At 36.3% G+C, this 23,134-nt stretch overlaps 1 protein-coding gene across 7 annotated transcripts in view; it reads right to left on the bottom strand.

Annotated features, from left to right (window-relative positions):
* The window catches only part of LOC131437068 (uncharacterized), a 561,034-nt gene that overhangs the window by 472,606 nt on the left and 65,294 nt on the right, over positions 1-23,134 (bottom strand). The window contains exon 2 of one of the 7 annotated variants that reach the window (XM_058606126.1): positions 16,005-16,041. The exons of the other annotated variants lie outside the window; for them this stretch is intronic. The gene's annotated coding sequence lies outside the window, so the exon portion shown is untranslated. The remainder of the gene's footprint in view (positions 1-16,004; positions 16,042-23,134) is intronic. 7 annotated transcript variants of the gene reach the window in all.

Raw genomic sequence — 23,134 nt, 5'->3', positions numbered from 1 at the left:
TCGATGCGCTTCAGTTGCATATTTTTCGAATTGTAACAGAAAAGTAAAACTTCCCGCAAATGGCGAGAATTGGGCACATAAACAGACATTTTCGAGCGTGAATAATACGAAAACAAGAATAACTGTCACTGAAACGGCGATAACAATTCGTTAGGCACTGTACACACTCACTTTAAAGGCATTATCATCTATGTATTTTAACCAGCCTCAGCCGGTACAGCCACCTATCGGAAAACGGCGGAAGCAAAGTTGTACATCTGATACAATACACTACAACTTTATGAGTAGATGACTCCGATCAGTTATAATGAATCTCATGAAATGCTTTTTCTATACATTTATTTTCTAGTTTCCAAATTCAGACAGCCAAACCCGAGCAGATTAAAAAAAATGTTTCAAAACAATTTACCAAAAGTAAATGACACTTTCCGAAAGGAACCCCTGAAAACCGAATTATTATGTGTACTTAACTATTTATAATCAATAGCTATAGAATTAGCTAAAACTAAAGAACAATTTTTCAATTGGAAAAGCATGTCAGTTGAATTCGTATTCACGTCATCCAATTAGGTCTCTGACATTACCCACCCGTCTTTTTATTTTCAGTTGAGAATTAAAAAAAATGTTTTATTAACTGAAAATTTGTTTTTCTGGAATCAAAAATTGTATCTTGAATCATGCATTTGAAGGCATAGCGGTGACAAAATTCCATGCCATCCAATGTTTTGTCTGCGAAAAGGATTTCGCTCTTTTCAGTACAGCAAACAATTGAACAGGACCCCAGAACAAAGTCTAACAGTCAAAAGACGTCTCCGGTAGTTGTACAGTACAGTGAAGTATCGACGAAATACGAAACTTTCGTGAAGATGGATTACAGGCACCTTTTCGGGCAAAAGTTATATAAATCCATTGGGCGATGTGATGTCTCTAGAAAAGTCTAATTTATTTTTGCTGATAAATTCGCTTAAAAGCTTATGATCTGGCAAGACATTTGCAGATGCGGTAAAAAGAAACAAGTTTTTCATGACAAGCAAAACTTTCCAAACGTACAAGCAGGAGTGCCTGAAAAGTTCTAAATTTTATCAGAATCAAATCAGATTAATTTTTTAATATTTTTACTTCAAGGAGCAATAAGTGACTTGCATTCGGAGTACTTCACATGATTTCATTAACATGGCTCCGTATAGATATACTATGACTCAAGCTTTATTGGTGTTCGATTCAGAACACAGCATTATAAGTACTTACTCTATAACAATAATCTACACTGATTCATACAATGTATGCTAATAAACAGGACAATAATTGTCGAGTATTCTCAACGATGGTGAACCAATAATAAACTTTTAAAATAGAACTATTCTTTATGTTCCATAATAATGGATATAAAACAGCATCCGTTGGTCAAGAATGCGATACGCTATCATTTGGAAAGATGCCAACGAATAACGGATTCCGTACCGCGCGTTGCCACACTCCACCGTGTTTACTCGGACGAACCTTTTTTTTTACTTACTGGGCTTCGTTTCATGAACCGACCTCCCTCCAACGATGGCTGGTTCGGTGACCTGCACATAAGTCAGCTCCACCAGTAATGACACAGCTAATGCATAATCAACGATAAGTGTGGTTCTTCGTCCAGCTCAGGGCGGAATTGTACCTTCATCGATGCGGTAAGAACCGAACACAGCCACCGCACTCGGAGGACAGCACTCGGTTTGTCAGTTTGACAATCTTGCCTCTGATGGAAGAGCTGGATGGATCATTGTTTGTTGAATATATTAGCATCTAATTAGTATGAATCCCCGTGTAACCATCGAGATTGTTGTGAATGAAACATTCAAATAGTAATGAAAGTTGGTTGCTACTGAACTGATATGTGTCATAAAAACGGTTCATTTCAATTGCAATTGAAATTTTAGAAAGAAAACATTACAGCAAAAAAAAACTTCAGCATATAAGGCTCTGAGAAATCTCTTATAAATACCCGTAACATCTGTGCTTGCATAATTTCTGCTTCCAATTCCAGAGAACGGGAGAAGAAGGTCTTTATAACCGACAGTTGCAGCTCATAAAAATGTTTGAAACTGAAATTTCGTTTCGTTTGTTCGGAAAACCCCGACATGTGAACGAAAACAGCGGGGAATTAAAGTTCACCATGCACCTGATTGATTACCTTGAACTGCACAGTTGTGTGTTTTCATTTATCTCCGGATCTCGATCGCGATCTACAAACAAAAAAACAAATAGTTTTAAAATTGACGGCACTGCTTCACCTCCCGAAAACAGGAAATGATGCAAACGCATTTTTGCTAGCGCTCTCAGCCGAAGGTAAATGAGCGGAACCACATCAACGCAACAACAACCACAAAAAAACTCTCCTACGAATGACGGAAACTATGGTGCATTGATCAGTAGCCGGAGGAACGGCGGAGGCAAAAATCTGCAGGGGCTTATTCTTGTCTATAAATGCGGCCAGGGTTTCTTTCTTTATTTACTTGGAAGGCTTCCATACGATGTTGCTACACTTCCTTCCATTCCGAGAGCTCAAGAGCCAACCCGAGATATTACATGGAGCCTATTGTTTGCGTTTGGGTTGGTATTTTTTACCCCGCCCCCTATCTTTACGACAGGCTCCCCCGCACCATCGAGAGATTGATCCATCTAAAGAGGATTCCAATCTCGAAGTACGAACTACAGTAAAGCCGTCTTGCACGGAAAGACACTACCGTGGCGGGGCCGGGTTCCATACTCTAGCACTTTCGATTTCAACCATCCATCCGACCAACGACGAACGACAGCAGAGTGGACGGAAAATAGTTTTTTTTTTGCTTTCATTTCGCTTAGGATTTTTTGCTCCTTTTCCCATTGGTGGTAGATTGTTGCATTGTATGCAAAGTGGTAAGGCTTTTGTGGTGTACTTCAGGCTGTACGATGACTAGAGTGGATATGATTTAACCCTTATGCACTCGAATGGGTACCCGGGTACCTTTTCGAATTTCAAAATAAGAAATTTCTGAGTTAGGTTTAAACTAAGATTCTGCAATTCGGTCAATTCCAAGAACTAGTTGGACCATAACTTCTCATGCTTTGACTTTTCATTTTACAGTAAGGGGGGTCGAATGGGGGGGCTCAAATTTTTTTTATTACGTAAACACCCGAATGGGTACCCGGGTACCCACAAATAAAAATGCTTGTAACTAAGGCAAATTCCATCCGATTTGAATTTTTTCAGTACGGGTAAATTCAGAAATTTATCCACTTTTCGATGGCCGTGTATATTGCTGTAGTAGGTTCTTCTGGTTCCCGTTAATCCGGATTTCCGTAGAATGTTCCGACACTTGTGTTTTCCACCATAAATGTCATTTACTAATTTGAAACTTTTCCAAACCAGCTATTTGAGAAAGGCCGTACCAAAATGAACCTTTTGTAGAAAAATGACGTCATCTAAAGGGTAGTTGGCCTATTCTGGACTTACTCTCATAGAACGAAAAAAAGGAAATATAAATGAGAACGAAACTGTTTGGGAAGTAACTTCGTGATGTTTCGAAATGTTTGTTGCCAGAATTAAAAATTTTATGTTACGTACATAACGGATGCCCCCTGAAATATATAAACATAACAACTCAGCATAGCACTTGATTTCATATAGCAATTCTTAGATAAGATTACAAAAATACGTGAAATCCGTGTATAAATGCCTCGATGTCGGAACTCATTTAGGATATCCGGGTTCCTGGGAACCAGGAGCACCATGTCCATCTTTATGGGTACCAATCCCAAAGAGCTTAAGTTCCTGAATCCAACAGTGCTAAAATTACTTCAATCGGTTGAAAAATGCTCAACTTACAGCGATTTAAAAAAATGGGTACCCGGGTACCCATTCGGGTGGTTAAAGGTGTTTTTTTTTTCGAGTGCACAACGGTTAAAGAGACTCCAACCTCAGTACCTCAGTTTTAGTGCCGCGGTTCAGTGCCTACATCCGTAATGCGTCCAAGAGATTGTTTACATCACTTTGGCCTTTTGAGGCCGGGTTTTGTGACTCCAACGTAGATGACAGTAACGTCGAGTTGAGCCCACAAAAAGATATGGCACATGAGGTTGATGGCCTAATTTGTGCCATAAAGCAACCTGAAATAGTTAACAAGGTCTAATGATTTGGATGAAAAAAACTGGGGCTTATTGGTTTTTTTGAAGAATCATTGAGATGACACCTACAAATTCACCTTATTTAGTCTCCAGTCTAGCTCAACTGGTAGAGCAGTTCGATGGACTAAAAAAATAGTATCTCGAGGATTAATGTTACCTATTTCGGCAAAATAAAAAAAAATAAAGAACAGAAGGTAAGAAAACAGGTTAAAAAATTACACACATTTGTTTTACCTACATGCAATCTATACTCTTGCGAGTTTTTAAACAAAAGTTAAGATTTTACCTCCAATACAGTCACCACAACTTTGTTAAATTGAGTTATTTTATTGATTCATTAAATTTTGAAGATTTATCGAGTCTTTTCTCACCGAAAAGAATAAATAAATTTAAAAGTTAAGATAGTATGGTAATAAGCTGCGTTTGACCTCAATTCTTTGGAAATGTAGTTCATAGTTCACCAAAAAACTTGAAACGAATTGTGACAATCGTCCATCGATTCTTTGAAATTTTATGATAAATCGTAGAAAGTAGTATCAAGTTTCGTCTTATTTTCTATTGTCAAACCAACACATTTCATTGTTACTACACACCTAGAAATAATCGTGAAAATTCACATCTTCTGAGAGCGACATATATGAGCGTCAAAAATAACTCAATTTTACAGTAAATAAAACTTATATTTAATTCATTTTGACATACTTTTGAGAGCTAAAACATGTAAATTTACACGTTTGCATGAAATACGGGCGTATGTTTATATCATTCTTGTTAAATTCAGTCGTTTAACGGATTACGTTCTATGAATTGTGTCATATGTAGATTTGCGTCACCTGTAAATTTCATAATTTTTTGCTGTGTAGGTTAAAAGGTTTTGGATAAAATAAAATGCACCATAAAGGTTGTTACGATCAAAACCTGTTCGAACAAGAATGTATGTAAATCGGACAACCTTGAACACTTCGAATACCAATGGGGAGAACGCTAATTTTGACTGACTACATCTCAGCTAGTATTCAACCGAATTCAAAAGTTTTGTCCCAATTAGAAAGATTTTCATTCATTATTAATGGAATCCACATCGGGTTATAAAAAATAGAGTTATAAGAAAAAATGGCAAAACTGCAAACCAAAGTCGTTTAAAAAAAGTGGGAACGCTTACTTTGATTGTCCATATCTCAGTCGTTAGTAGTTCGATTTTGAAAATTTTATATTGATTTGAACGATAATGAAAATGTTAAAAGTGTTATTTATCGTGCAAGTGTTACTTATCGAATAATGCTTGAATAAAAAATATTCAAGCGACGGAAACTCAGAATTTACCGTCCAAGATTAAGGTGACCGTGGACAGAAGCCAAGAAAAATAAATGTAAAAGTATTGGTGAAACAATACTTTTTCATGTAGTAATAGTATTTGTGAGTAGAGAAGAATGAAATAATAATATTTGTGTGCTGAAAGGCATACAGTTGCAAGAACAAAATGTAAACATTGAAACTATTCAAATCACCTAGCAGAACAGAGTGGACTTATCTCATCTTCATGCTCATTCTGGAGCTAACAAATTACAATCATGCGACCAAAAGAATATAATGATTGTGCCAAAGAAGATAGTTCACTATTTGCCTTCGTTTGGTTCTTGGCATTTTTCTCACATTACAAAGTAAAAAGGAAGCTTTCACATTGATGGATTAAGTATAGTAACACCACACGAAATCAGAACAAATTCTGTTGCAATGGCTTCTTGTATTAATTTTAATTTTTGAATATGAAGCTCACATATTCAAAAAATATGTCAACAGGGTTGCGGATAACTAGGAGAGGAAGCAGTGTTTGAAATGGATATTAGGCAAATGTTATCGTTTTTTTATAAATATTGAAATTTTAGATGGTTACGTACGAAAGTAGTTTTGATCCGTAATTTTAACTATATCAATGTTCGACTAATTGAAAATATTGCCATTTTTAGTGCATTGCAATTTTTTTTTCTCTAATTATGTATGGCATCACTGCCAAGTTAAAAGGGTGGTACCACCAATACTAAAGCAGACCGACAAACTTTTTATCGTGGATATTTGGAAAATTTTCAAAACCAGAACTGTGAGTTATTCAAAGGTTTTATAATAAAATGTTTAAATCAGAGGATAAGTTCACCGGTGAAGAACAACTCAAAAGAGTTTCATAAAGCTTATTTATGTCACAGAGCTATAATCAGCAGTTGAAATCTTGAGGTGAGTGAAAAATAATAACATTCTAAGAAGAAACCTTCTAATAAAGGTCCGAAAAGGTTTTGCACAAATCATTCTTCAGAGTTGATAATTTATCATAAACATATATCAATGCGATGAGTGATTATGTCACCAAACTGCAGTAGCAATTCTACGCAATATATTTACTCCTACGCGTAGAAAAAAATGTGTTTCATGGTTTGTTTACATATAGATCATGGCAAAATAGCGGAAGGTGGAGTAGGGTAGGCGGTTTCTTGGTTGCCATTTGTGGTTCGCTTCCATGGTCACCTTAAACGATTTTAACCGATCGATGCGCCATCTGCATATCATTGTCGGTGTTATCAGATTCAAGCATATCGAAAATAAAATGTGGTCGTTTGTGCCGAGAAAGTAAAATCTGAAGAAGATTTAATGGAAAGTTTGTACGGAATGTGTGAAAATTTAAAGTCAATCCTTTGTTTCTAGCTGAAAATTTGGAACTAGTTTGCAGTAAACTCATCCGCGAGTGTTTTGTCGTGAATACGACCTACTTTACTATGGGGCGCCTTTTCAAAATTTACCTCCGATTAGAATGGGTAGAACTCAATCGTGAATGTTTCTTGTTGCACTCAATCCAACAACATAATTTTTTCCACAAGCTATCGGAAATAAGATCCGCAATTTGTGATTAAATTTTCAACATTATGAGATAACCATAAATAACTCAAAAACAAAGTTTTCTAAAACTTTTGGAAACAATTAGAACGTAGTTATAGAACTTAGTTTCAAAATTTAGTTGCAGAATACGAGTTCAAAAGTTAAATCTTAAACTCCGAAACTAAATCTAGATTCTAGGGATCGACTTTTGGTACTGGTTCCTTGACTAAATTTCGAACTAAATTTAGTGTCTTAATTTGAGTTCAGAAGCTCGTATCCAGAATTCTCATTCTAGAACAAAAATTCAGGATTCCGAAACAAAATTCATAGAATATTAAAATTGACTTCAGAACCTCAATTCAACTGTTGATTTTTGTTTCTGAGTTCATTACCCTTATTCAGATTAAGCATTTTGGAATTGAATTCAGCAACTTGGGTTCTGGAACAAGATTTTGGAACTCAGATTCAGTGCTTCAAGTCAGGTTCGGAATTCAAGCTTAGTATTCAGTTCTACATTTGGTTCCAGAATTGTGAAAATGAGTTCAGTTCTAGAATTCTAAAACTAAAATAATGAACTGAATGAATTCTTGATCTGGAATCCGAACCTGGGCTGACATTATGCAACTGAGTCGAATCGACTTTTTCTTACAAACGCTCGTACAAAAAACTTTTCGTTTCGAGTTCCATAATGCGGCCTCTTAATTTTGCTACTGAATTCGGAGCTAGACCCATATTACGAATTCAGTTCCTACCATACTTCTATATAGATGCTCTACGTTTAGCGAAGAAGCTCTAGAAGCCAAGCAGTAGAAGTTGTACAATTCACACAATCAATCAACGATCAATATGAACGATTATTGATATTCGGAGGTAAGAAAGAAGCATGTTTGTTTTGGTCGTATTCACGTCCTCCAGTTTGTCAGAGACATAATTACCCACCCGTCTTTTTTCAGTAGTACGGTCTCACGCGAAGTTGTCTACAGCAATGCGAGAGATCGTTCCTTAGAGATATTTCACATTTATCATATTTACAATGTCTTATTATATTTCTAAAAATCGGACTAGACTAAAGTCCGCCGATTATTCGAGGAACGTTTGATCAATGGATCTAACGTTTCTTCGGGTTAAACGCGAAGTTTAGACGAGCGCGTGAAGTTTATGACCGTGCAGATTTTTTTGCGACTATGTAAACATAGTTTAGATTGCGATGAGGATCCATTTGTAATTTTATTGTTTTGGTTAGGAAGTAGATGTCGACATTACTTCGTATCGCGTAAGGCGTTGTAGTTCGATTGATGATGATCGAGTGATATCATACCAGTATTATGACTTTCTATTTAAAAAAAAAACAAAACGCAGTGTATTAGATGTATAAATTGATGACGAACCTACCGACAGCCGGTTGTCCGGGGTTTTAAAAGTTTCGAAAGAAATTTCGTACTTTAATGAGAAGCATATATTAACACATGGGCTGGAAAGTCCCGGACCTAACACATAGATGGCGCTAGTTTAATTCTAGTCACCTTTTTTTTCGGTTAAAACTAACCTTTAAAATTTCATGATTCTATTCATTAGTATGTGAGTTATCGAGCTTAGAGTGACGTTACTTTTATTATTTTCAGAACAATGGATCAAAAACAATTTCATATTTTAATTTTACACTGCTTCTTGATAGGAAAAAGTACCGTTCAAGCGAAGCAATGGCTTGAAAAGTGTTATGAAGACTCAGCTCCCAATAAGGCGGTAATACCAGAAAGCATAAAAAAATCCACAAATTTATTTTTAATGATCGAAAAGTGAAGTGGCGTGAGTTAGCTGACATCGTAAAGATATCAAAAGAACGTGTTGGCTTTATATTGCATAAGCATTTGACTATGAGAATGCTCTGTTCAAAGTGAGTGCCGCATTTGCTCACTGTTGACCAAAAACGAGACCGTGGTGATGATTCCGAGCAGTGTTTGGCCATGTTTAAACGTAACAAACCGGAATTTTTGCGTCGATATGTGACAATGGATGAAACATGGATTCATCACTTCACTCCGGAATCAAAATGATCGTCATCTGAGTGGACAACAGCTGGTAAACCTCGTCCAAAGCGCCCGAAAGCACAACAATCGGCTGGAAAGGTTATGGCCTCGGTATTTTGGGATGTGCGTGGTGTAATTTATCGACTATTTTGAGAAAGAAAAAACCATTGACAGTGAATATTATATTGGATATTATATTATTGGAGCGACTTTAACAATCTATGGTTTGTTGGATAGCTATTACCGTGTAGAATATAAGTCTCTGAACATATTTTGTTTGCTAAGCCAACTAAAAACTGCAATATTTTGGATTGAATACGATCTTCTTTACCATGGGGAGCATTTTCAAAATTTACCCTCTGAAAGAGTGATAAGTTTGTGATCGTGAATATCTCTGTTTGGTATCAACGAGTATCAAAGAGGAAAACTCATGACGCCTGTTTGCAATTCTCGTATTATGAAAGATCGTAGCTCAGTGATATGTAGAATGATTTAAATAATCTAACTACCAATAGATTCGAAATTTTTCAACTTGAACGTGTGTTGCAACAATACTGAAGTGTTTCAATAGTAGGCTATTGAAAACCCTGGTTGATTTGACCCATGTCAGCACCAGCCAATCAGAACGCGTTCTGAAGAAGAAAACAAAATGTCTGCTTCTGTACTACTGCATCCCATCATTTTCTGAGCAACGGTTGTCGAGGCAAGACATATGATAGAGTAACATAAAAGGCTTTTTTTCAGAAGCATCATTAAACTATAAAAATTACTTCGTACTATTTCATTGTGTGTCAAAATGTTTGATGTAACTTATTCGTATTCTAGTGTGGGTGCATCGTTTCATATTCTAGTAGTGAAGAAAGAGAACACAATCGATCTACTAACTGATATTCGGAATTGTGAAGAAAACGTGTCAATTTTATTCGTATTCACAGCATCCCATTATGTCTTTGATATTATCCTCTTACCTTTTTGTTTGCAGTACTGTTTTCTGACATCCACATCGAATTTCACGTCGGAAAAGTCATTCGTGGGTTTTTGCACAAACACTGTAGCGAAAATATTAAACAATCAAATATCACCGCTGAAAAAAATCATGCCCGATTCTGCCGACCAAATATTACTATCCACAATATCAACGATGATTATGATCACTCGAAGAAAGTATGGACAAAATTTCATCCCTTTCAATATCACTATAGTGATGTTCCACAAACTTACACGTGATACTTAAAACAAAATCACTGAAAATAGTAGTATTCAATATGGCGGGTGATGAATTGAAAATCAATTTCAAACTAATTTTAATATGTCATGCAGTAATTGAAAATAATTATAATTACAAAACAAGTTTCATGCAGCAGTTTAAAAACAAATTTAGCACTATTCACTTGAATTTCATACAGAGAAGTAACTGGAGTGCAGGAGCGAGCACAAACAAGCTTTCAACCAAGTAGCCAACATAGGCCGGCTCAAACGCTTCGCAAAACTCTGCACTCCTGTTACTTCATTAAATCAAATTCATGTTAGATAGCATTAAATTGGGTTTAATTTAATTTGACCATGAGAGTAAATTAATTCTGGAATTAAAACAAAGTCTTTTGTCTTTATAATCATTATTCATTCGCTGTATTTGCATTGCATATTGCTATTTGTTACATGATCTTACAAACCAGTTGTTGTATGTTCGAGCCCCGACCTGGAAGGATGTAATACCAAGACTACTACCAACATCTCAATATCTTCATCTGCTAGTGAAAATCGTTGCATGGCTGATAATCGTGAAAATGATCATTCTAAATCATGTGTGAATTTAAAGAATATGACAGTAGTGGTATTGATAAGAATGAGATTATACTCAGCGGTGATATTTGACAAGGGTATAATAGAATAGGGTAAAGTGTTATAATATGCCCCCCTTTAGAAAAGATTGAGATATTTCTAAATGTACTGATATATTTTGATCGATAATGTAGGTGTTTCTTTGCAATACGCCTGATGAACATAATTTGCAATGATTCAGGTAGAAGTGATGAGAATTGATTGATACAAACACATTTTCCAAAACCACCACATTCTGAGTTTTTTTGCTTCCCGTAGGTATAATGCCCCAAGAACCGTATAATATGTCTCACAACAAATCAGTGCTATGCCCCACAACAATGATGCAATGTGCCCCTTGAAATGTCGATATAGAAGAAAAGCAGATAAAGAAGATATTTTTTGCATCAGAAATAAATTGCATAATCAATCAATTCCAACTGGAACCCAACATTTTTTATCTTTCCAATGCTACATTTTGTTTTAAAAATCGTTATAAATCTTTAAAACAATATTTTAACTCGAAGCATACTGTTGAATTGAAAATGGGGCATACTGTCCGTTGAGTGACTGTTATGAGAAAATTCGTCTATCAAAGAAATGGCTTTATTTCTTTGGATTTTTATACTGTAAATAGAGACAAAAACACTGCTAAAAGTTAATTACTAAGTATCAACCGACTATTAGACGTTTTATACAGTTAAAATGTTTGTTTAGTCGAAGCAATACCTTACATCGAAAAGCTACCTAATGTTATTTTCAGTTTTTTCATATTTTCCATCAAACGACAACTGCCAAACTTGCATAGCAGAAAGATCTCACGAAAAGATAGTGTTAGTGATGAAACTTTAGCTTAGAAAAGTGTTCAATACTTAAAAAAGGAAGGGGGTGTTTTGGCAGGCAGGGGCGCTTTATAATACTTTCCCTAACACTTGTCAGAAGTGATAATGCTGCACAAATATCAATCTCAGAAAATCAAACGATTTTCGTTATAATGATCGATGATGGTTTTGTAAACGAAAATCACCGACGATTATCATCGGCGATGCTAGCTGATTTTTAATTTTTTGAGATTGATAATCCCAACACTGTGCACAACGATAATACACCCTTTCACACGTGAGTTTTTCGGCAAAAATAACTAACAAACATCGCTTACAACCACCGTATTCGCCTGATATGGTTCCGCGTGATTTTAGATAGTATAATAGATCAGTGCGGTAAAACTTCATTTCAATAGAATATTTTTTGATGAAAATGAATGTTATGGTCGTTGACTGTCAGCATATCCCTTCCATTTTTTTTTACTTTTATTGCCGAAGTTCCCAGAATTTATCGTCAATTGAATCACCGTACCAGGGCCATCTGATTGTCAAAGGAAACGAGTGATTTGCACGGGATTCTTGTATCCTGACCGAAAGTCATATAAGAAGGTATAGGCCTCTTCAAGCGTATGCGTAACAAACGTACGCCATTTAGAATACCGGGGGAAAAGTGCTTCCACTTTTCTTTCTCGATAGAGAGAATCTCTCCGTATTGGGACATAGTTTTGCCAATATAAGAATCGGTGACGTTTGAGGGAAGATCATGCACACGTACTTCTATAGCACTATCTTCCATATATACTGGAATGTTGTACTTGATATTTTCATGCTCCACATAGTGCACATTGTTATTGTCTTTTGCGAATTGAATTGCATCCAACTCTTTATAAAACTGGATGTAAACAACATTTTTTTTGTCTAATTGCATTGAAGTAAATGCACACGTTTAATGTCAAGATGCATTTGCTCTTTAAGCAAACCTTCAAGTTCTCGTATCGAAGGTCGAACTTTGCACTGCCTGAAGTCAACAATAATTGTATTCTTTCGTACCGGCGGTGGCTTTTGTTCGTTTGGTTCACTCATTTCGAGGTCGATCTATTGTTCACTACACAGTGCTGTACTTGGTTTCTTCCGTCCCGATCGTAAGCGGTTTTGTTTTATCGACTGACTTGAATGAGATGTGAAAGCGAACTCCCTGTTTAATATATATTGTATTTTATTACATCATGTTATATTATCTTATATTGTGTAATGTTATATTATATTATATTATATTATATTATATTATATTATATTATATTATATTATATTATATTATATTATATTATATTATATTATATTATATTATATTATATTATATTATATTATATTATATTATATTATATTATATTATATTATATTATATTATATTATATTTCATTATATTATATTATATAGTATTATGCTCAATTATACCGACAACGGGGAGGGGCAGGGAGTGCATCAGGGTATCTTACAAGTGAATGACCGGATGATGGAGTGGATTGCCAACCTGATTCACGGGTAGCTTTGTGTTTCTCCCTGAAGGTCTGAAATGAGTAAGACGCACCCTTCTAAAAAACAAATCATCAGGCGGGTATAAGCTGGTACAGCGAAATTCTTTCTTATATGGCCGGATGTTCTTGCTGGACAGCGCCGGGTTCTCAAAACCCATTTTGGGCTTCTTAACAGCAGTTATATGAAAGCTATCTGATAATTAAATTCGGATCTACTGTAAGTCTACCCGCATACACTGGTAATGCCTTGAACTGATGGTGGCTTCACACATACATCCACACATACAATTTAATAACCGTACCAAGTCATTAGAAGTTTTGCTTGCTCAGTTTGTAGTGCCAAGTATGTTAGTCTACCTGTTTCATTATCTTCCTTGTTTTCACTGTAGGTAGTGAGCAAGTGCGAACATCAACTCGATAACACAAAACTCTCTCCGACCATAATGATAAATAGAGGGTGGTGGTTCTCATTTGAGTTTTCAACTATCACCAACAAGTTAAAATCGACAATTTCGACTGTTTGAAATGTATTGAGCTGTGTTTCGAAATATTAAAAATGGAAACTGAAAGAGGAAACAATTAATTTATGTTTATTTTCTAATTGATATATCTGTTATTATGACTGGTTTACCTTTCATCCATTATCTTGAATCAATTCGAACGTTTACATGAACCTCACTTGAAGGCCACTCTCTCATGGAATTTTAAGAGATATTGGGCCGTATGAATAAAACGTAGCATGCTTGAATTTCGGTAGTAAAAGCTACCGAAGCTCTAGAGGTTGCTACTCGTGTGTATGCTGATAAAGTGAAGCAGGGAGGCCAGGTCATTTTTTCAAAAATCTGTGATCAAACCCAAAACCTGTCTGTGATAATCTGTGACCGTTTTCCGTACCACAATAGCAGTTCAAAATCAATTTGGTGAGCAAAAAAAAGGTCTCACTACCAACACGCTCTGTACCTTTTTCCTCAACCGCTCTGTACTTCTTGGTGCTAAACTGTGCTCGATTTCCAAAATCTGTGAAAATCTGTGATTTATTCAAGAATCTGGGAAAATCTGTGATCATTTTTAGAAATCTGTGAAAATCTGTGTCATTTTTGAAATCTGTGCAGAAAATTGAAAATCTGTGAAACACAGATTAATCTGTGAACTTGGCATCCCTGAAGTGAAGTACAGAAATTAAAAAAGTGGCATTTTTACAGATGTAAGTACGTTTCTTGCTTTGTGCATGTTTATGCCAGCTTTTCCGGCTCCGAGTCGATACGGCATACAATAAATGCTCAAATTCGATGGTAGCATTAATTACATGTTCGAACTTGTTTTTTTATTCATATCAAACGTGTTTTACACGTGGACTATGTTTTTGAGAAGATACTACAAACAACAGACTTTACTACATTTTATTCATACGGCCCATTTTGTTACTTCAGGAGATATAATGACGGTGGTTAAATTGAGGTTAATTAAAAAGAGAACCGAATGAAGGACGGGATGACGTCCATTCGGTGCGACAGCGAAGGTTGTGTGTTAGAATGTGAAGTTTACTACAGTAGAGTGCTCGCCAGTGTGTGCACACATTCGATTTCAATTGAATTGAACGAAGTTTTACAGCATTGTAATAGATAGGTCAGTCATTTAAAATTTGAGAAATCAATTTAAATAATTGTAACCGCTCTTTGGATCTTTGGCGTAGTATGCAATAGAATTAAAGGTACACAAAATCTCACACATAAATCAAGATAACTATTGTGGGGGAGCCGAAGTTCTCCGGATAAGGGATAGATAATTTTTATATAAACTCAATTTATTATGTTACCGCCAAAACAAAGCAATTCACTGGATCTTTTGTTTGTTTTTTTTACGCACCTAACAAGCTTCGACAATTAGTTGACGATTGAAAACTGCTCTGTAGTTCAATTACCAGTGCCCAGTCACCCATCAACAAAATTCTGAACGATTCGCGCTGAACAGCAAGTTGACCAGGTGAGCCTTTCATCTGAACGCGGATCAGGTACAGCGCCCAGGTCAAGTGTGACTCGAGAACGAGAACGAGAGTGAACGTCAAAGAGCCTTGTATTTCATGAATAAATTTAATATCTATTTACATGTAAAAGCTCAAACCGGAGTTGGTTATCAGCAAACTGAACGGGGCATACGTCAAACCGGAGTGCTAGTGGAACGTTCTACACCAAATCTGCACCCTTCTCGTTTCAACCATGACCCCGACCCGGTCGACGACGACGAGAGCAGAAATACACTAAACGGGATGTTGGTGGCATTGCTGCCCACCTTATGAAAGTCAGAACACACACATTTTCGCCAGAGAACGGAACAGCAGCAACAACACAAACAGTACCTTCTGTTGTCGGGCACGGAACCGGCTGCAACCGAACCCGGCGAAACGGATAAGTGCGCCGATAAAGGAGTCTAGTCACGATGGGCACATATTGGTATACTGGTGCGTTTGTTTTCGCAGTCATTGGTGGTTGAAGGATGGATGGATGGCTGGAGTTCCAGTGCACCTGATCTCTGATCGGTAATAGATTTAATGCAGTCACCGGCGAGCACCTGAGTACTCCAGCACTTGCTGCATTCGAAATATTCGAGCGATGTTCTTGTTCGTGAATTGAAAAAAAAAATCAAAGGTCGCTTCCCAAGGTGAGTGAAAGTTTTGCTGCTCAGCAGTTACATGTTTGATGAAGGGACTTAATACCGAGATTAAATTGGATGGTTCATAGAAAGCTTTCCGACGGGAAAGTTCGTCTACGCCAAAAACTACTTACAGTTTCCCGCTGAGAGCATGATGATTTAGTCACATACCTGTAATAAAATAAGAAAAGCGCCGGTTAGAATCTTTAATACCACAGGAGATTAAATCTGTTCTAGCAACGTCATGAAATCTAATCGACAATTTTGCATAATTACTTTGCTCCGCCTTAGCTCCGCGCCGGAAAATCCCAGCACAAATCCCTCCCGATCTCATTTCGCTCAACGACATTTTAAACCATTCTATTACCCTCTTGCAAATTCTAAACATACATACATACATACATACATACAGAGAACAAGTACCACCCACCTAGGTGGGGAAACTTGCCGCTATAACACACCACCGAGAAGCCTCATTATATTGTCATCTATTTCGAATACACAGCCTGTGCCAGCTAAAACTACTAGTCATGACTGGAGAGAAACGGCAGTCAACAGTAACTCTTATGCAGTCAGTAAACATCTCGTCGCCTTCTCCCGGGAAATTTCGTGCGAAAAAGCATCACATCGTATCGCACCATGATCGGCATTGACTGAGAGGCAACCGAACCGAAGTGACACGGTGGCGTAGTCAGACAATTTGTTGTGCTCCAATCCCCGAGCCGGGGACTACAATAAGATTCACGGTGCCACGGTTTGATGGTTTCTAAACGGTTGAAAGTCACTCGAAATGGCTTGCTCTATTCACTTGAATCATCATCCCATAATCCGTTCGTTCCACAATGAGACCACCCTCTCACGGAACGTCTCCGGAAATAAGTAACATGAATACAGAGGGGTCTCGTATAACGCGGTACACCGGGGGCGTGAAAAGCGAATCCGCGATAAACGGGACCCAGAGCATATGGGATTTTGACTGATTGGGGATGTGAACGATTATCTCGCTTCGGTCGACAGATAGAGCTATACAATCTTCGGCAAACTTGTTGTAGATACTTAGACCAACAATTTAGTGTAGTTTGACCGACAATTTGTTGAGGACTGCTTCGCCAGGGGCGCTTTGAAAAGAGCATGAAATAATTCATATGTTCACAATAGAAAAACTGTTTGTACATGAAATATCACGAATATTTTACTTTCGGTGGTGTCGGTGTTTTCGGAAAGAATGTTCCGGAGGTCAAAACAGATCAAATGGTGTAAACAGTAATCGAAATTTCTCGCATGGCTGACTCTAGTGTGCAACTCGGCGTTTGAAATTCCTGCAACTCAGAATCATGTTGACTTATTAAGATGGTTTCTGCGAGAAGGTGTTTTAAGGTTCCAATACCTATTGAACGATTGATGAAACAGTTCTTATTGTATCTACAATGTGATCTTCTGTAATTGAATACCATACTTGTTTATGAGAGTGATCTTATCGATCAGTTTTTGAATAAGTTGATGAAAGAGAGACATATTTTAAACTGTTTTTCTAGGTGTTAGTGAGTTACTAAAGTATTAAGATGAATAACATAAGCTATCGACATCTGAAATCTGAGGAACTTGATAGAGTGAAAACTCGAATTTCATACTTGATGTTTTGATTATTTATACAATTATATATAATGTTAAGTACATAAAATGTGACATATAGTGCTCATATAGTTTCATTTTGTTTTTTATTTGAATTAAACCTTCTTATTGAACAGGGAAAAGCCCAATGGAGCGAAAATTTCATAGTCACACTCTTCATCAGGCAGTAAATCTCTAAATTCGGTTTTTGTAACAAGTGCGGATAACCATTTCGAAATTGTAACAAAAGCTGCTACGTAAACGACCAAAGACATATTTCGGTGAACTGATAAAAAGTAAAAATCGAGAAATTTATAACACTCCTGATAGCTGGAAAGTTTGTAGAGATCACTGCAAGGAAAACAACGAAAAGCAAACCGAAGAAGTTTATTCTGAATGGCTTCGACGCAGTGGATGTCGAGTTAACAATAAAGAGCCAAAAAGACAGTACCATTTTCAAGAATTGCAAAACAGTTCACAATATAGTGCCTTTAAGCAATACATGCTTTAAAGGTCTTTGTGATACTAAATGTAAACCCTAGTATTTCGAAAATTATGTATTTGATGTTATCCTCAAAATTAACGAAACGGAAAACGGGAAACGATATGGTCGAATACGACTGTTGAGCGTTTGCGATAGAAAGAATTTACGAATTATTTTGATGCATACAAAACCATTCTATTGAGACCGCATCAATCGGAGAAAAAAATCGAACTGTTTCTGCGGGAATTTAGTATTACCCAGATCTTTAAAAGGATTATTTAATTTAAATTCATTGACTAATGTTAGTTTTAGGAATTGTTGTGGAAGGTTGAATTTATTTAAATAACAAATAGTATCAAAAATAGTCGAAAATGAAGATATTATTCAAATTATTAATCGTACAGTAAGTTATATTTGTGGTTAGATTTGTTCACTCTGATCGTTCTTCCATTCAATCAATAAGTTCTTTAGTTGTGTATTAGATTGTCTAAGGATGTGTTTCATTTGTTCTCGTCGTTCGATGTTGTTATCCAAAGAACAAAAGTTCTCCAATTCGTTGAGTAGCAAAATTTTGAAGTTGATTTCTTCAGCGCTTGGTTGTGGAATAATAATATCGTCTATATCATCTGTATCTGCGTAACATCAGCGACAATTTCTTCTGCCGTAATCAATTTATCAGCGATGACGTCATCAATTTCCTCACGAGAAAGATATTCAGCACCCATCTTTTCACCGAAATCCCTAATTTTAGAAATTATTCTTTCGTTCTCAATATCATCGATTTGTGTACCAGGCTCAAAAAAAAAGATGAAAGTAGTTTTTTCTAGCAATTTTTCAGCGTTGATGACTTAATTTGAACTAAAACTGATTGAATGCAATCAAAGCAATTATTATGTTGCGATTTAAGCAAAATTGTTCTAACTCGAGAATGAAGCAATTTTGCACCCATTCTTGGAAAATTTCTCAAGTCATCCAGCCTTCTTTATTGCTCCGGTAGTGTACTTGGAGATTCGAACGCTACAAATTTTTTAAAGCACATGGATTAGCTACATTTTTAACACTCCAAATACCAAGCCAGAAAAAAGTTGGAACGGTAACTTCGAACTGTCATAGCTCAGCTGTTTTTCAACAAATCTCAATAAATTTTACACCCTCGAATTTTGTGAAGTTCGTAAATTGATTCAAAAACTTTGTAGCAGACGATTGGTAAAGGAAAACCAATGAAAATTTGATTTTTCCCGTTCCAGATATTTTTCACACGCCCAAAATGCCCTATCTGCTTAATTTCTACTGGATGGTTAGAAAGGTAGCTACAACGTATTTATAGGAATCAATTTCACGTATCGAAAGAAAGAATCTATGATCGTTCTCTCTGTTGCACTGTAGTTGTTTTTATATTCTAGATTTCAACGCGACTCAACTAGTATATAGTAGTCTAACTTGAGAAATCCCATAAAAGTAATCATATTTCTTATCAAGTTTGTCCACGACCAGACAGCTATCAATTCCTACACAAGCATTGTAGAAGAAATCTCTACCGTCAACTAGTATAAATCACGAAACAAACAAATATAATTTTCTCAAAAAATAGCTTTCTAAGTCATCATGATCGCAATAACGCAAGCTTTTTTTCGAATATTGAACTACTGTTCACATTATCGAATACTTTTTGATATCCCAAGCAATGTTGAGGAAGATACACTGCTCTTAAATTATCACACACAAGCTTTTATCAATCTTCTAACCAGTTTGTAAACCCTCGAAAAAACGATCTTAATAAATCAAAATAAATCAAGATTACAGGAATTTCCAACCCAGAATTGCACACCAGCGTCACCAAGTGAGAAAAAAATTTACAACTGTTCACACTATTTAATCTGTTTTTACCTCCTCAACTTTCTTTCCGAAAACACCGCCAATCTATATCATCAGGTTTTAGAGATATCACATAATAAATTTTATATTGTAAGATTGTGATCACACAAGCGCCATTCTGTGGGCAAGTTCTCAACTAACATAGTTTTCATAATTTAAACTATAACATTCCTATCAACTTTCCAACAAACAAAACCGCTCTATATCTTTTAGTTTTTCTATAAGAACATAGTTCTGATAATTGATATTTATATTCAAGCACACTAGCTACATCTGATGGGTTAAGTCCGAGTTAATACATTTGCTGTTTGACATACTCCCAAATTCCCGCATTCTTCAAAATACTGTAATTTGCGAGTTACTTGAAGCTCAAATCGTTTTGTCTGTACAAAGCGAATGATTTATATCATGCATTTTTCAAAGCGCTCCAAGTGGAGCAGTTCTCAACTAATTGTCTGTCAAACTACACTAAATTGTTGGTCTAAGTATCTACAACAAATTTGCCGAAGATTTTATAGCTCTATCTGTCGACCGAAGCGAGATAATCGTTCACAGCCCCAATCAGTCGAAATCCTGTATGCTCTGGGTCCCGTTTATCGCGGTTATCCGGCAACAACGAATACCGGCAAAACCGAATCCGCGTTGTTCGAGACCCCACTGTACACCGCGCACCGAACGTACTTTTCTCCTAGCTGGCTGGGCTAAGCACCATGCATTTATAATTGAGTGCGGGAAAGCAATAACCCACCGACGAGATGCTGCACATCGCGGAAACTAATTTGCATGAACGCGATGTCATCAGACATTAGCAAAACGTAGTGAAGTTGATTAGAACGAGTCGAGATTTATTTTTGTTTTGCATATTTTAACCCAAAGCAGGGAAAACTGCCCTATGAATCTTCGGAATCAAATTGGAGGAAGAAAACAGAAAAAACATGATTCATGCAACAAGCATGCGACGGAATGCATATTAGCTCCGTTTTATCCTGACACGAAGCACTTGAAATGCAACCTGGTTTACCGCTGTCGGTCGGTTAATCGAGGGAAAAAGTTCCGGACACAGATAAGCAAGGGCCAATCACAGCCAACGAACTGTGAACTATGCTACAGTCCGCAAAGGTGAGGAGGACGCCTGTTAGGAGCATATAAATTTCAGCGTTCGCAGAAGCTGGAGAATCTGCGGTCTGACGATATGAGAATGCACATTATCTCGAATATATCTGGAATCCTTCAACGGAACGGACTACCATATATAGCTGCCAAATGAACATACGACGTACGAAGGCATACTCGAATGAGTCAACAACAAGTCCAGTCAAGTCAAGAAGAATAAGAAGAACGGATCGTCATCCAGCAGACGGCGCTGTTTTAGATGGGTAATGGGATAATAGACTTGTTGAATCACAAACTGGCACTGAAGAGTTGGGGACAAGCATCAGTTTGAAGAACACTTTAAGTGAATGGCTGCTGCCGATCTCGACGACGACGACGACGACGACGACGATGATGTGGAAGATAGTGCCTTCGGTGTTTCGCCATCCTTTCGAGTGTTTTACATCTTAGATAGGATAGTATTCTAAGGAACTTATGTGTGTGGCAATTTTCAAGTTGAAACTTAAGCTTTCAATCATTCCAAACCAATGCAATGAAACGTGGGTAATTGAGCGAAAGGATTGAGCAGCTTAAAAAAACTAGCACACCGAGATTGCACTGCGTAGAAATGAGCCGTCACAAAAAGGATAACCACGAAGTTGTTCTAATACTTGACTCCTTCAATACATTTTATGAGCAACACAGTGCTTGAGAGGTTAACACCATAGACGCATCTCAACCCCGACAAACGTATTATTCAAAGAAAGAAATGATATAACATTTTTAAGAAACACTAACGTCTGACTGAAACATCGAAGACGAAACGTGAAGAAAAAAAAATTAGAGGGTTGTATGCAAGACACAACCGATCACGATTACATTAAAAATGAAATAATTCTTAGGTACCGATAATAAATACAAGAATAAAGATGATGGTGGGTGCACTAAAAGTCACAAATTACAAACTTGCTCTACTTTTAGTGTTTACATTTTTGGCGAATGATCAAAATGACAATTAGATTCTTTCAGAACAATTGTTTCTACTCTATTTTGATGCCTTCAACAAATTTTTACATATGACAATTTTTGGAAAATATCCTTTAAATGAAAGTCAATTATGATGATTTCAAAGTTACTTAAAAGATCAATTTTGGATACGAACAACCTCAAGATATAATTCTGGACAAATGAAACGATTTTATATTATAATAATTTTGAAGACAGAGAACGTACAAACTTAATCATTTTATAAACAGCGATTAGAATAGATTTTAAATATTTTGATTGAAAAATGTGAATGTGAAAAAATTGAATAACCGTTAACCAATAAACTCAGTAATAGTGTAATTTTAATGATCCTTCGTTAAAAAGCATCGATAGTCTTCGGAAAGTGTCTGAAAATAGAATGGCAGCAATACAAGAAAGAAAATATGTGACACAGTCCACAGAACATATTTTGTTACTTTAATTGATTTTCATTTTTGCATATTAAGGAACCAATGCATACGTAACCAAATTCCTTGATTTTGTTTATATTATAACTTTATTTTATTAATACATGAACGAACATTGTCATTGTTACAACGCATGTAGTGATAAGACACTTGTTGTCTTGATGTAAATGATAATTTAACTGAAACTGGCGGTAATCCGAGTTTAGTAAGGATTTAAATGATACATGTAAAATCGCAGATCAGCTTGTCTTGAGTTTATCTCTAATACTGTATTCTATTGCATCTGATAATTCTATATATGTGAGTCTGTGCAACTTATTTGTACTAAGTTCCGAATCTTTTGAAGTTTTTTATTCCTGATGGGACAACAGCTTGTTCAAATCGATACTGAATAACGATTTGCATTGCATTATTTTTACTACACTTAGTCTGGATCCCTTCTATAAGATTCTTGGAAGCAAGATTAGACCAAAATATTATGCTTTATACGACTAAATCAATTTCTAACTATTCAATTAGGTTACACGATTATTGTGTGGATTAATAATAGGGTCTGAGGGATTATGAGGGAATTTTGAATTATCTATGATTATCATCATAACACAACTTTATGCAGAATTTATTTGCGCTCCAATGTATTGTTCGTATGTAAATGGAGATTTCAGTATGCAAACTACCCGTTGACAAATTGAAACATTTTTAAACTGTTTCGAATCAAGTTAAATGAGGAAAATTTATCAATAAATCA

The sequence above is a fragment of the Malaya genurostris genome, chromosome 3 (genome assembly GCF_030247185.1).
Source record: "Malaya genurostris strain Urasoe2022 chromosome 3, Malgen_1.1, whole genome shotgun sequence".
In the NCBI taxonomy this organism is placed as follows: Eukaryota; Metazoa; Arthropoda; class Insecta; order Diptera; family Culicidae; genus Malaya; species Malaya genurostris.
The sequence above is the reverse complement of the archived record's forward strand: the minus strand, read 5'-3'. Positions and strand labels throughout refer to the sequence as shown.